The sequence below is a fragment of the Cavia porcellus genome, unplaced genomic scaffold, assembly GCF_034190915.1.
Source record: "Cavia porcellus strain 051 isolate PalLab524CR breed Dunkin Hartley unplaced genomic scaffold, mCavPor4.1 scaffold_17, whole genome shotgun sequence".
Taxonomy (NCBI): Eukaryota; Metazoa; Chordata; class Mammalia; order Rodentia; family Caviidae; genus Cavia; species Cavia porcellus.
In genome coordinates, this window is record NW_026947500.1 from 6,236,953 (window position 1) to 6,251,524 (window position 14,572).

A 14,572-nucleotide genomic window follows, 5' to 3' on the forward strand; every position below is an offset into this window, starting at 1 on the left:
ATTGCAGGCATGTACCACAAGACTTCGATTAATTTGTTGTTTTACTCAAGTTGACTCAAATTTTTAACACATTTTCATGCTTCGTTTTTTCACTTAACATTTGTTAAAGACCATATTCTCAGTACATATGTGCCCTTATTTATCAAATATAGTTGATATTAGGTACAGTATTTTCATATGGATACATTCTGATATGCTAAGTGTATTCTATTGTTCCATATTTTTGCATAACATGTTATATATGCTGTCCTATTCTTACTATCATTCTGTTGATTTTTAGGATTTGTTATGCCAGGGTGCTTTCTCACCAATAGCATGTGAAAGTGTCTATCATCACATACTAATTAGCATGAATGTTTTCATTTAAATAATATTGGCACTTTAATAAGTGACAAAATTACATTTCATTGGTGCATTCAGTTTCATTTCTTTGGTGTTAATAGATGAAACACTTGTATGTTTGATTTTTTTAAAAGGCTGAGATCTTTTGCTGTCTTTTATTTATATATAAATCACTTGTTTTTCAGTACTTTTGCATTTTCCCTAAATTGCTATTCAGCCTTCCATTTTCTTTGTGATAATATTTGACTGTTTTCTACATGTGTAGAACAATCAAATTGAATGTTTTTTCTTGTATTTTATTTTGATGATATATGGAAATGTCTTCCTCACATTGATTATATTAATCTCTATAAATTTAAAATGCATTTATAACTCTTTTTTGTTACTGAACTTTAATACATATGAATTTTTCTCTTGCTAGATTTTTATTTTAAGGATCATCTTTAGGCCAGCATATAGCTCAGTGGCATAAGGGCTTGCCTAGCAAGCAGAAAGCTGTGAGTTTGATTCCTGGTAACTCGCCCTCACCCAAAAAGAATCACTCTAAAGTTGGATAACTTAAAAATGAACCCTGGCCCTGTAGTGTATTTGTACTATTTTGTTAGAAGGCTTACCATTAAAGATCATAAAAATTAACTTTAATTATTTTCTCTTGTTTTAATTATAAAAAATCATCTTAATTGTGGATGTTAATAGCTTTCACTGTGACATTTCCTCAGATGCCTATATTGTGTTTTTTTCTGCTCTCCTTACCACCCTTTTTAACTTCGTATCTCTCTTCTCCCCTTTTTAGACCAATTCCTCTTCCCTCATAGTCCCCTTTTTGCTTTCAGGACTTTTTGGTTTTGGTTTTTCTTAGCTTCATTTCCTGCACATATGAGAAAAACCATGTGATACTTAGAAAATGTAGTAGTTTTCTTTCCTTGTCTGGTTTATTTTGCTTAACATGAAAGCTTCTAGCTCCATTTGTTTTCCAGCAAATGGTGTTATTTTATTGTTCTTCAAAATTTTTGATTAAAATTCCGTTTTGTGTATGTACTATATTTTCTCTATCCATTTACCTATCGATGGGCCCCAAACCTGGTATAAATTGTGCTAGAAATAAACATGGCTATGTAGTTATCTCTGCCACACAAGGTGCAGCATTTGAGAGGCCAGTGCTGCAGGTGGTAAAAAGAATTTACCAGTAATCAAAGAATACCGAGAGGCTCCCAGTTTATTGACACACAGCAAAGGAGCAGCAGGCCAGAGAACATGGTACTGTTAGAGTTAAAGCTTTGGGTTGATATTTGGTTTAACCTGTGGAGGGAGGGCTGGAGACGTCCTCCTGGGAATGCTTTCATCAGCATGCAGTGGTTGTGTTGTCCTTTCATCTTGGCTCTAAGGATGGTCAGCTGGTGTTTGAAGACTGAGTAGAGCTTTGTGTGACAGACTCCAGTGCCCCTAGAGTTGCTAAACACACTTCTGGGCATGTAAAGATAAACTAAGCTTAGTGATCGAGGGAATCAGCATGAAATATGTTTGTACTTGAAAGGGATTTTTGACTTTCTACTGGCATAGGGGGAAAAGAAATGGTATCTAAGACACGACAAGCTGTAAGGCCATCTAAAGATGTACCTGTATTTCTTGTGTGTAGCTTACAAGGTGAAGAGTTAATGTTCTACTACAGACTCATCTTTCAGTTTCAAAGTGATCTTTAAACAAACAGGGGTTAAGCAATCAAGCCTCACAATCCCTGCTCTGAAAGATGTAGGGAAGAGCTCTACGTTTCTAAAGTACTTGTGAAATTACTAATTTATCATACAATACAAGATCTTTTTTTGTGTCTTTTTTTTTCCTTTTTATCGATACCGGGGATCGAACTCAGGACTGCCTGCTTGCAAGGCAGGCGCTTATGCCGCTGAGCTAAATCCCCAGCCCCAATACAAGATTTTTGACATACCGATATTTTCGCCTGGCTTTCTCTATCTCCTGTTCAGTTCCTCCTTTCCCCACTACCACCCCGTTTTCTACCTTTAATAAGCTATCAAAAGTTTCTTGCTCCAGTGAATTATAGGAAAAGTTAATAGCTCAAATTATCAACTACTGATTTCTATTTAAAACTGTTTAAATCCCTTGGTATTCTGAATATGGTCTATTGGTTCTGAATGTTTTTTGGAGGCTATTTTAGATATGTTTGTGAAGAAATCTCTTGAGGTGATTACAGTTGGTTAGAGAGCTGAGAGCGGACTGAAGGAGACAATAAACTGTTCAGACTCCCGTGGGAAGAGGGATCGAGGCAAAGCAAGGTTACGGAGAGATGTAACTTCATAAGAACATTAGTTTGATGAACACCTATAACTGTAACCACAGAACTTCCTTAAATATATATTTATAGCCATTGTTATGCAGACACATCCTTTGAACACTAAAAAGAAAAGTTAAAAATTTAAAAAATCTGATTTGATGTCTTCCTTCGCTGGTAGGACTTAAAGTCTCAATTTAAAGCTGTTATTGGTCACCTAGTCAGTGGTAGAATTGAAAGCTGAAGCAAATCACTTCACTTTCCCTTTAATGTCCCCGTTAAACCTCCCGCTCTCTGATAATTGATCATGCCGTAGTCATCCTTTAGAAAACATGAGTTACCTGTAACAGGTATTTTTGGTGAAAGGTTCCCTAGTAATTGAGCACACATTTCTGATCCTGTTTACCCTTCCAACTCTGAAAAACATATTATAATATATCAAAATGACACTTTAAAGTAGTTTGAAAGAGATTCTTGTTCCCATGTCAGGGCATACTGGTTACTATGCTTTCAATGCTTACAGGTTAATTCATATTTTTCATTAAATATGTAAAATTGTCATTTAAAACTTTTATGGTAATAGGAGATAGAACTTCATGAAAGTTTAAAGCAGTCTGATGCTATTTTATAGAAAATCGTCATTAGTATAAAAGTTAACAAAATAAAACCACTTAATACAAGCAATTCAAACTCAGAATTATAAATCAAAGGATAATAGGTGCTATTTTTAAAAACACCTAATATGTTTAAAGATTACATTCTACATTCAGTTCTAAAAATTAATTTAAAATTGCTTTTAGAGACAAAGTCTACTGTGTTTCACAGGCTGGCCCTGAACTCCTAGGTTGAAGCAATCTTTCTATCTCAACCAGTTCTATAGCTGTGCCTCTGTACCTAGCTCATAAATTTAACTTTAAATGTGAAAACATAGAATCCACAAAAAGGTAAAAAAAAAAAAAGTCAATTACATTAAATTTTTAAAATGTAGACCATTATATTTCAACTTTGTTTCTGTAAGCCCTGAAACATTTTTCTGCTAATAAATAAATGAAAGATGCTCAGTATATTTAGCATAAGAAAAATGCAAATTGGGACTACAAAGTACAAATTCATCCTGTTAAAATAACTATTATAAAAAATTAACAAATGCTGGTGAAAATGTAGAGTATACTGTTATAGAAATATAAATAAGTAGAGCCACTATGGAAAGCAAGCAAAAGGTGTCTTGAGAAATTAAAAATAGAACTACCATATGAACACCCACTCCTGACTCTAAATCCAAGGGAAGCGAAATAAACATACAAAAGAGATACCTGCCTGCTCATGTATCATCGCCGAGATACAGTAGCCAAGGTATGGAGTCAGCCTACGTGCTGTTCAAAGATGAATGGATAAAAAGTGTGGTATAAATATACAAACAAATGTTATTCAACCATAAAGAGACATGAAATCAGTTTTAGCATAATGATGAAACTGGAAGACATCACAGCTGCGAACTAAACCAGAAAGACGAATATTACAGGTTCCCTCTCAGATGTAGAGACTAAAAATAATGTTGAAAGTGAAGCAGTGATTACTAGAGGCTGGAGAGGGAGCAGAGAGGGGAAGACAGTTGTGGTGGTCCGCTTCCTGAGGTGTGAAGAGCCAGAGAAAATTATTTGGAAAGAAAAAAATTATTTATTACAACACAGGCCTGGCGACGCAGCCTGCAATAGCCAAAGTGGAAGACTGCGCCCCTAACAACTAAAGGGCAGGGTTTTTACCCTGTAAAACCGCAAACAAGCATCATACCACAGTGATATATGTGCACCTATGTTTATAGCAGCACAATTTGTAATCGCCAGATCTTGGAAACAACCCAAGTATCCATCAACTGAGGAATGGATAAAAAAGTTGTGGTATTTCTATACAATGGAGTATTATTCAGCTATAAAGAAGGATCACATTGAGATATTTATCAATAAATGGGCGCAGCTTGAGACCATACTCATAAGTGAAATAAATCAATCTCGCATGTGTGAATACCGAATAGTTTCCCTAATGTAAGTAATGATTCAAATATATAAAAATATGTGGTAATCATGATTCCCCATTAGGTGGCCTTGGAGCCTTATAAAGTTCTCACTCATTAATTAGAAAGGCTTTATTCTGGGCTTCTTGATTTGAAAATATTTGAAGCTAGAGTATATGAAGTTTTATCCAAATATATCAAGGAAAAAGACACTATGGTAACTACTATTAAGTCAGGTTATATGGTGGTGAAGTACTAGGTTGTTGAAACAGTCATGCTGTGACCTCTATTATTATATTGTTATGTCCTGTTTTATCTCAATCTCCCCCTTATTGTTTTAAAAAAATTATTTAGTCATTTCTTATGTTTGTCTTAATTAAAGAAAAAATTCCAAAAATTAGGATATATAAATAGTAACTCTTTTTGATTTCCTATTAACTTGTTTTGAAGTCCTGTAGTACTCCCACGATCTTGTTTTGACTGATTAGACTCTGTTCCATTCTATATGGTAGTATCAAGTTTGAAGACATAGGCAACTACTTTGAAGACAATAAGATTCACTAAGATACCCATTCTGGTTTGACTATTGTCTTCTTTGGAAGTCCTGTAATGTTTAGAATGCCTAAGTTTTATTGGTCTTGTTCTCTACTGTTTTGTCCAAGTTTATAATATCTAATGAGATAGACAATTCTTTTTAAGGAAACAAGAGACAACGTTGATAACCATTGTTGATAACCTTGTACTCTGTTCTACATCATGTGCTATGTCTATCCTTGGTATTGACTGACAGCTTTGTTTTGCCATATTTGACTGTATTCTTCCCCCCCCCCAAAAAAAAAAGTAATAAGCACTAAGGAGTAATGAAATCCAAAGTGCGTGAATTTTGTTGTAAAAAAGAGAGGGAAAAAAAAAAAGAAAAAGCTCTAACGGATATAACAGCAAGTGTGTTTAGGGGTGTTAAATAGCTGACTTTATCAATGTTTTTGGATCATTGAACACAGCTGTTTGCAGTCTACCTGTTTGAATGTCCACCTTGTATTCTTTGATACTGTGATTTGAGGAACTATTTTCAAGATGATAATATGTAATATACTAACAGGTGATTTCTTACTGTTATGTTTTTTTGTTTGTTTGTTTTGTTTTTTTTGTTTTGTTTTGTTTTTTTGTAGTTCTGTATTACGTGTACCCTTACACCGCTTTGGTTTGTTTTGTGTTTTTCTCTTTTTCCTCTTAAATAAAAAAAAAAAAAAAACCCGCAAACAGCTGGTGGTCTCACGATGCAGGGGTGGGGTTTGCCGCACACTACAGAACAGGGACGCGGGGGTTACACTTCTTGGGAAGAACAAGGTTCAGGTGGCCTAACAAGCAAGTTAGGCAAACATCCTCTGGGGAAGGCACATCCTGCAAACAAGCAAATTATCCTGCAAACAAGCAAGTTTAGATTAGGAAGACATCCTGCTCTGCTCTTAGGTTACAACAGCAGTAGGAATGTGAGTGGATGTGGTCAATGCATGATCTACGCATGCATGGTACCATCACAGCAAATCTTACTAATAGTGTAATTAATATTTGTTTAAATTTAGAAGAATATAAATGAAATACAATGTAAAATTTGTTTAAATGTTTAAAGAAATTCTTATTTTCAGTATATCCCTTATGTATTTTATCCTTTATATTTTGTATAAAAAATATAAGAAAATCTACAACAAATCCATCTCTCTCCCTGATGAAAATTTATTTTTTTTCCTAAAATATTTCTAAGATTGATTTTCATGTACACCTATGGAGTTCTTGGAAATGTTATTGTACTCTTCATTATAAATTAAGAATTAATTTGTCTTTTTTCAGTGGAAGTAGACAAATATTCCAGTACCATTTGTGCAACAAACAACACTTTCTCCAAATTTATATATTCCCAAAATCCACACAGATTAAATTATTTTGTGCTTAATTGGTCTACTGTGTGTTTGTCTGTTGAAACGTTCTTACTTATTTTTTATATGTGGAAAATCCACTTTGTCTTTTGGGTATAACTCTCACATTATATTTTTCCTTAAATAACTGTGTTGATTTTTACTTTTTGTACTCTGAAAATCCTGGACCAGTTTTTGGATTCCATAAATAGATGTTAAAGTTTTGTTTGGGGTATTAATGAATTTAGTTTGATGTAAGGAAAAGGGTCATGGTATTAACAAAAAATAAAAGCTCAAAATCTGGGACTGTAATTATCAGGCTAGGCATCTTGAGCAAAAGCTGTTGAAAAATACTTCATGAACCTCATTAGTTCTTGTTCTATTTTTTTTTTCCCACAAGCTCAGGGCTCCATACATTTTTGATTTGCTTCTGTGGATGCCTGAACTAGAGCTGAGTCACTGCTACTCCTGGGCAGGTGTTATTTGGCTCAGATGATGGCAGGAGAGAAGCAACACATAAGTCGAATACTCCTTCACTAGTGTTTCCTCTGAGCTCATGGCTGGCTCTCTCCTACTCAAGATGAAGACCTGAACAGCAAAGCAGCTGTATTCTAGAACTTTTGTTATACTCAGCTTCTTTTCAAATGATCAACTTTGCCTGTTTAATTCTAACTAATATGAGTATTATACTAACTTATTCAAATAGAATTTCTTTCCTTTTAATGGTTTAAATTAATATCGTGTACAAAAAAGTCCACAATTCATGTTAGATGTTGAATGTAATCTCTTATAATCTGACTTATTTTCTGATTTATGCGTTTAAACTTAACAGTATTCTAAGGACTGCTGTAGATGTGTCCTAGAAGGACATGTAGTATATTACCATTTTATATCTGTATATTTATTATTTTATAATTTATTTTTTGACATATGAATTATTTAAAAGTATATATGTGTTAGTTTTCAAGCCAGGATATGTAGAAGTTATCTTTTATTCAGCATTTGCATTTGATCTCATGGCTTTACACTGAGTTGGAATTTAAAATTTTTGTTTTACATTCATTGTAATGTAGTTTGAATACTACTAACTATTTGGTATTTGTTAGGACTTCCTTTGTGATTAACTATTGTAGCTAATCTCTGTGTATTTGAAATAATATTAGCTCACTAATTGGTCTGGCTAGAGCTGTGTATTTATCTATTTGCTATTATTTATCTTTTCTAAATCTTCCCTAGCTTAGTCTTGCTTTTGTTTTGTCTGTCACATATTAAGATATTATGTTAAAATTGTCAAATTCAACTTTTGCTTTTTTCAATTTACACTTATAATCCTCTCAAGTTGTTTATACAGGTGAAGTACTATATTGACTCAGGGAATTTTCTTTTTACCACTATTAGAATACATGCTTTACTCAGTACTGTACACAAACTCTATCTATCTGTCTATCTATCTATGCTGGTAGTTGAACCAAGGTCTATGTGCATGCACAGCAAATGTCTATTCATACGATTCACTTATAGTTTCTCTAAAAAAATTAGTTTTTAAAAAAATTTCATCAGAAATCACTATACACCATTTTTCCTTCCTAAGCATCTACATAATTTCTCTTTTTTCATTCTTCTCACATTTGCTTTGTTATGATGTTTTAATTGCTTCCTATTTGAATAGGGTACAGCTACCATTTTAGAAATTTTAACAGTTGATGAATTTGTTAACATATTCATTTTAGCTGCTGATCCATTTCAATTTCTTTTTATCATGTTATGTACCTCCCACAAACTAGTTTTTGTTTGATTTTGTTGTTTGTTTAGTTTTGATTTTTTTATTCTTTTGCCTTCTGTTTGATGGCATTTTTTTTTTCTTTTTTTTTTTTTTGTCTTTTTCCTTTTTATCAGTACCAGGGATCGAACTCACGACTGCCTGCTTGCAAGGCAGGCGCTTATGCTGCTGAGCTAAATCCCTAGCCCCTTGATGGCATTTTTGTTTTTCTGTGTATGTTTTATATTGTGTATTTATTTTAGTATCACATTAATTCTTTTAGTATGCTTGCCCATATAGTGCCTGACATTAATCAATATCACTTATTCTACCAAAAAATATATCTTAGAATACTATTTTATTTTATTGTGACCACTACACACTTCATTGTTAAACCTTTTTGCTCAATTTGTTTTCGGATTTTTGTTTCAATTTGTTTAAAAATAAACTTAAGTCTTTAAATGTGTACTTATTTCTTGCATTAAAAATCTTTTAAATTATACCCACATATTTCTCACATTTTGCTAGCTATTATTTCTTATTTCCATAGTTATGGGTCACATTTAATTCTATTTTCCTAAAACATATTCTTTATTATATATTTTTCAATGAGAATTGAGTGAAACACTTTTGCCCGTTTCTATCTGAAAATATTTTCAGTTCTTTTGAATTATGATTTATTTCAGTATAGATTTGAAATGATTATTATTTTTCTTTTTTTAGATTTTTTAAATTTTAAATAAAACAAAAGAAAACAGAATGAAACAAAGCAAATCAGAACAGGAAAATGCAAGCAACACAGCACTTCATAACAAAACAACCAGACATCAAGAGTAGCTAACATAATGTCTCTTTTCTTTGAAATAGTTGAGCATACCTTCCCACATAATAATATTAAACATAACAATATAGTAAAAAAAAAAAATTCAAAAGAATGAAAGCATTATAGGACTTCAAAACCAAATAACAGGAAATGAACAATGGCTACTATAATGCCTCATTTTCCTCAAAAAATTTGTCTATAACATCACAGATAATAAAATCAAATAATACACAACAGGATAGATCCAATCAAAACAGAAGAACAAAAGCATAGTAGGACTTCAAGACAAGATGATAGTAAATCAGCAATACCTACCACAATGTCTTGTTTTCTTCAAAATAGCATTCATAGCATCTCACATAACAAAAATCAAACAAAACAAAATAAAATCAGGCCAATGAATGAAAGCTTATAAGACTTCAAAATAATATCATAGGAAACTCTGATTACCATAATATTGCCCATTATATTCAAAATAGCTGCCTTTACCATCTGAAAGCATAACGTCTAACAAAAGACAGAACAAAGCCAAACCTAATAAAATTGTGTAAACAGTGCAAGAGTTCAAGATAAGACAATAAGAAATTGACAGTAGTTTCCAACTTTCCCTCCCTTTGCTCTTTTTTTTTAATTTTATTTAAAGACTAAACAAAACAGAAAATGGAGGTAGAAATAATACATACTTTCAAAGAAAGAATAAACAGTAAGAAATCACTAATTGATATTTACATATTGTCCTCTTACAAATAGTTACTCAAAGATACAAAAGTGGAACATATAAAGTGGGGTTTCAAACAGCAAGACTGCAACCAGTTCTGTTCAACAAAAATCACTCTGAACAAAGAATAATAGTATTGCTGGGTTTTACATTATGATACTCCTAGATCAGCACTGGGTACTGTAGTGTCTCTTTTTCTTCAAAGTATTTGTTTATTTCATCATGTGTCATAAGATCAGTTCTCATAAACTGTTTATTGGTTCTATGCATGCATGAGTCTTAACATGTATTTCTATCCTTTCTATATAATAGAGGGAGGAGCAAAACAAAGCAAGACAAAAAGAAAACATATTTCTATAAACACATGAAATGAAAAAGACATATAAGACCACTGTACAAGGGTTCTACCATGGTTACTATGTTGTCTCTTGTTATCTTCAACAGAATTGGCTATACCATCAGACATAGTATAATTGAATATATCAGTACCTAATAGTAAAAACACAATTTTGTATGTAGTATAAACCTTCAAAAACAGGTAGTAATCAAGCCAGAATGGGTATCGTAGTGAATCTTGTTATCTTCAGTGGAATTGCCTAAACTCTCAGACTTGATACAATCAATCATATCAGTTTTGAATAAAATCGGTCAATACCAAACAATAATCAAACAAATCAGATTTAACTAAGATCAGTCATAATAAACCAGTATAAGTCATACAGGGCTCCAAATTAAGTTAATAGGAAATTAGAGATGATTACTGTGCTATATCCTGGTGTTTTGGGGATAGCTGTCTGTGCCCTCAAACCTAATGCAAGTAGACAAACTGGGACAGAATAAATTCTGTCTAATCAGAGTGGTGTAATATGGGTTTTAATTCTTGATAAACTATTAACAATATGTTCTGCCATCTTTTTAAAGACCACTCCTCCCTTTCACTTCTCCAGGGTACACTGTGTATTTTTTGGTCTCATCTAGACCCTTGATTTTAAATTGGTGGGGGGCAACCTGCTATTTACCTAAGTGGTTCCAAACCTTCTCCCTCCAAGACTTGATCTCTAATTATATTCCTTTACCTATGAAAGCCTGTCTTTCCAACCTATCCACAAATACTGGTCTAGTTGCCCATACTACTCTCTGGCTCCCTGTCACATAGAGCTTGTTTTCCCCTATTTGATTTTCAGTCCATTCACCCTTTTTCAGGTTAATTATATTTCCTATAAAGAGCACCTCAGTAGACCCTATCTCCTGAGCTACTCTACCTGTGATTCTCTCTTTTTTTTAATTTAGTGTATCAAGGCCATCTATATTAGAGTTTACAACCAACCTTCTCTGCCTCATTTCTGTTATGCTCTTTGTTTGCCATTAGTTGTCTGCTTGTCTTCATTCTACTTTCTGCTCCATTCATTGAGGCCTCTCTGCCGCTGTTCCTGGAATCCCAGTACTTTTCACTCACTCTAGAATGCCCTGCAGTATTCCCTGTAGAGTTGGATTGGTAGTCACAAATTTCCCCAGTTCCTCTTTGTCTTGGAAGCATCTTGTTTCTCCATTAATTTCTAGAGACAGTTTTTCAGGGTATATCAATCTGGGATGGAGGTTATTTTCTTTCAGGGCTTGGAATATTTCGCTCCAGGTTCTTCTTGACTTGATGGTTTGTGCCGAGAAGTCTGCTGTAATTCTGATGGGCCTTCCTCTATAGATTATCTGTGTCTTATCTCTAACAGCTTTTAATATTCTGTTCTCATATTGAATTTCTAGGATCTTGATTATTATATGCCTGGGTGTGCTCTGTTTTGGTTGTAGGTGGCTGGAATTCTGTATGCCTCATATATCTGAATATCATTTCATTTTCCTATGTTTGGGAAGTTTTCCTTAATTGTTTCTGTGAATAACCTTTGTAGTTCCTTTTTTTGTACCCCTGCTTCTTCATTCACACTCTTTATTCTCAAGTTACAGATCCTTTTGTCATCTTCTAGCCTTTGTATTGCTTTGTTACTTGCTTGTTTCCTTGTTATTTTTAAAAAGTTTTTCCTTTCATAATCCCACATTGCAAACCTGTCCTCCAGTTTGAATAATCTATCCTTAGTTTCTTTCAAGCAGTTTTACCAGCTTTCAATGAAGCTTTTAATTTCCTGGTGATCTCTTTGAATTTGCTTCATGTACTCTGTATTTTCTTTATATTCTTCATCAAATGTTTCTCTTCTTTGTGTTCCTCCATTCTTCCATCTGTGTCTTCTTAAGAGGTGTTTAGCATTTCTTTTATTAATCTACTTATATCTTGCTTTACTTGGTTAAATATTTCACTTTTAAACTCGTCTATGAGGTCCTGAAGATATTTCTTTATGTCCACTGATGCTGTGTCTGATATTGCATGCTTGCTGTTCTCATTCTCCTTTGTATTTACCTTTCTTGGATTAATGTTCTCAGGTTTGGGGGCTGGGAGCTTTTTCTTATTGTTTCCTGTTCTCATATTTTTTGTTTCTTCCATAGAGAAGGGCCCAGTCCCTTTTTTGTTGTTGTTGATTCTGGTTCTTCTGAAGCATGCTGGCTAGGTGATCTTGCCTACTCCAGTGTGCTAATAGGGACTGCTTATGCTGGCCCCTCCCCTCCAGGTCAGCCAGCCTGCGGAGGCCATCACTGTGCCTTAGGGAATTGGTCTGGGACACCCTACTTCTTCCCAGCCAGTGGCGTGGCCCAGGACAAGCACATCTGACCGATCCCATCTGGAAAGGGAACGACTGACTGAAGTCTCTGCAACACCTTTTTTCTGCCATTCCTGCCCGGTTCCAAGAAATGGTTTCCTTTCCTGTGGAAAGGTTTTATTCCTGACACTCACCACAGGTCAATGCAGGTCCCCTGCTAGCTCTGCTTTCTGTTGGTCTCACTGATCCGGCCCTCAGTGCGCCTGTACCCCGGTGGGACTGCGGCCCTGGGGAGTCGAAGCAGCGGGAACCCGGGCAGTTAGCTGAGCCGCAGCCGCGTGAGCTCGGCACGCCAACCGGTGTAGTTGTCTGGTCCACTGCTCCCTTGTGCCCTTACATCTCCCACCGAGGCCTTCAGGCTTGCCCGCCACCAGCTGCACCTCACCCGTGCATCTGCAGGTTCCAACAGTGGGACTGGCTCTGGTGAGAGCGCGTCAGCTACCGCCTTCTTCTGTTCAAGTTTTTCTTTTTTAAAATTCTTTCTGTGGGCTTCAGTTCTCACTTTAGTTTCTTCCTGGGTCAAGGGGACCTATGTCTTTCCTGGTTTTCCTTTTCCAGAACGATGTATTCCAGCTTCTGGGCTGTTTCTCTCAGACAGGCTTTTTACTTTGCTGCTTGCTGTTCACCCATTCTCCAAGACTCCTATTTTTTTCAGAGGAGGAGTCTGAGTTTATATTCTCTTGGTTTGTTTTGATCTCCATTCCTAAAAAGTAATCTAATATGTAATTATTATTTAAAAATCATCTTTTATCCTGGGTTTTCTTTTGCACTTCCTCCACTATGTGACTTTTTTTTGGAGTGGTGTGAGTAAAGTTTTTTTCTACTTCAAATTTTTAACTTAAAAATTAGTATATTTAATCTTTCACAGAAAATTTCTTATTTTCATTTCTCTTTGAACATTCTTCCCTCATAATTTCTTCACTTCTTTCCTCTGGGACTCCTACCAGGTGAGCCTTCTGTTTTCTTTCCTACTTTCTATTTCTCAGCATTACGTCCGGGTAAATGCATTTCTAGCTTAACTTTCATTTCACTGATATCTTTTCATCTCATCTGAGTTTCATATTCAAATACCTGATTGTTATTCTCACCTGTTGTCTTCCTTCTCAGCCTCTTATTTTTGTCTATCTTAATTTTCCTTTTGGTTTTTATTTCTGTGTCCCTAGGAATTGTGTTTTTCCCAGGCTTTATTTTATTTTATTTTACACTATTTTTATTCCTGATTTATTTAGAACTTCCAACTTATATCTCTAAGATGGTTCCTAGGTGTTTTTGTTTTCTTTAATGGTCCCTAGTGAAAATTCAACTGCTTTGCAGGACTTTCTCTTATTTCAGCTCTCTGTAGAATCACTTACAGAAGCCATTTTTAGGACTCATCATAAATTGTCACTAATAGCTCACTGATCCGTTATATAACACCAGTTACCAAATACCATTCATTCTTTCACTCAACTGTTGTTCATCTCTAATCTTGCTCTACCTTTACTAAATCAGTGATTATTTACTTTATCAAAGGTCTCTTTGATCTCTGCATTTCTTCCTCAATGAGAAGGAGGTAAGATAGTGTGGAAGGCACACTAGGGTTCCAGTTCTATCCCTGACTTTAATATGAGGCGTTCTTGTATTTTCCCAGGTCTCAGTTTTTCACATAAAGTGGCAAGTATACAGTATTCACATCACATAAGTGATGCAATCATTTAAAAATGTATGAAAAGTGTCCGGTGCTGTGCTTGTCAGATGATAGGTGTCAGTGAGTGTCAACTTGTATAATTATTAGAAATGGATCTCTCTGCCTCTGCCAATATTCCCTTCATGTAAGTTAGAGCTGTCACATGTAATCATTCAATGAGCCCAAAGATTTAATGTTAACCCTGTTAGAAATGGTGCTTAATTCTTTATGATTGGGAACTAGGCGTGGTAATTGTTACATGAACACTATTACTGGATATATGCTTCTTATGGGTCAATCAAACTATTTAAATGCAAAGAAGACAAATATTATAAGGGATAGCATTTGCTATCT

The 14,572-nt window shown here is 34.6% G+C and overlaps 1 protein-coding gene across 10 annotated transcripts in view; it reads left to right on the plus strand.

Moving 5' to 3' along the window:
* Nucleotides 1-14,572, plus strand: part of Nlgn1 (neuroligin 1) — an 816,885-nt gene that overhangs the window by 58,531 nt on the left and 743,782 nt on the right. The window lies entirely within an intron of this gene.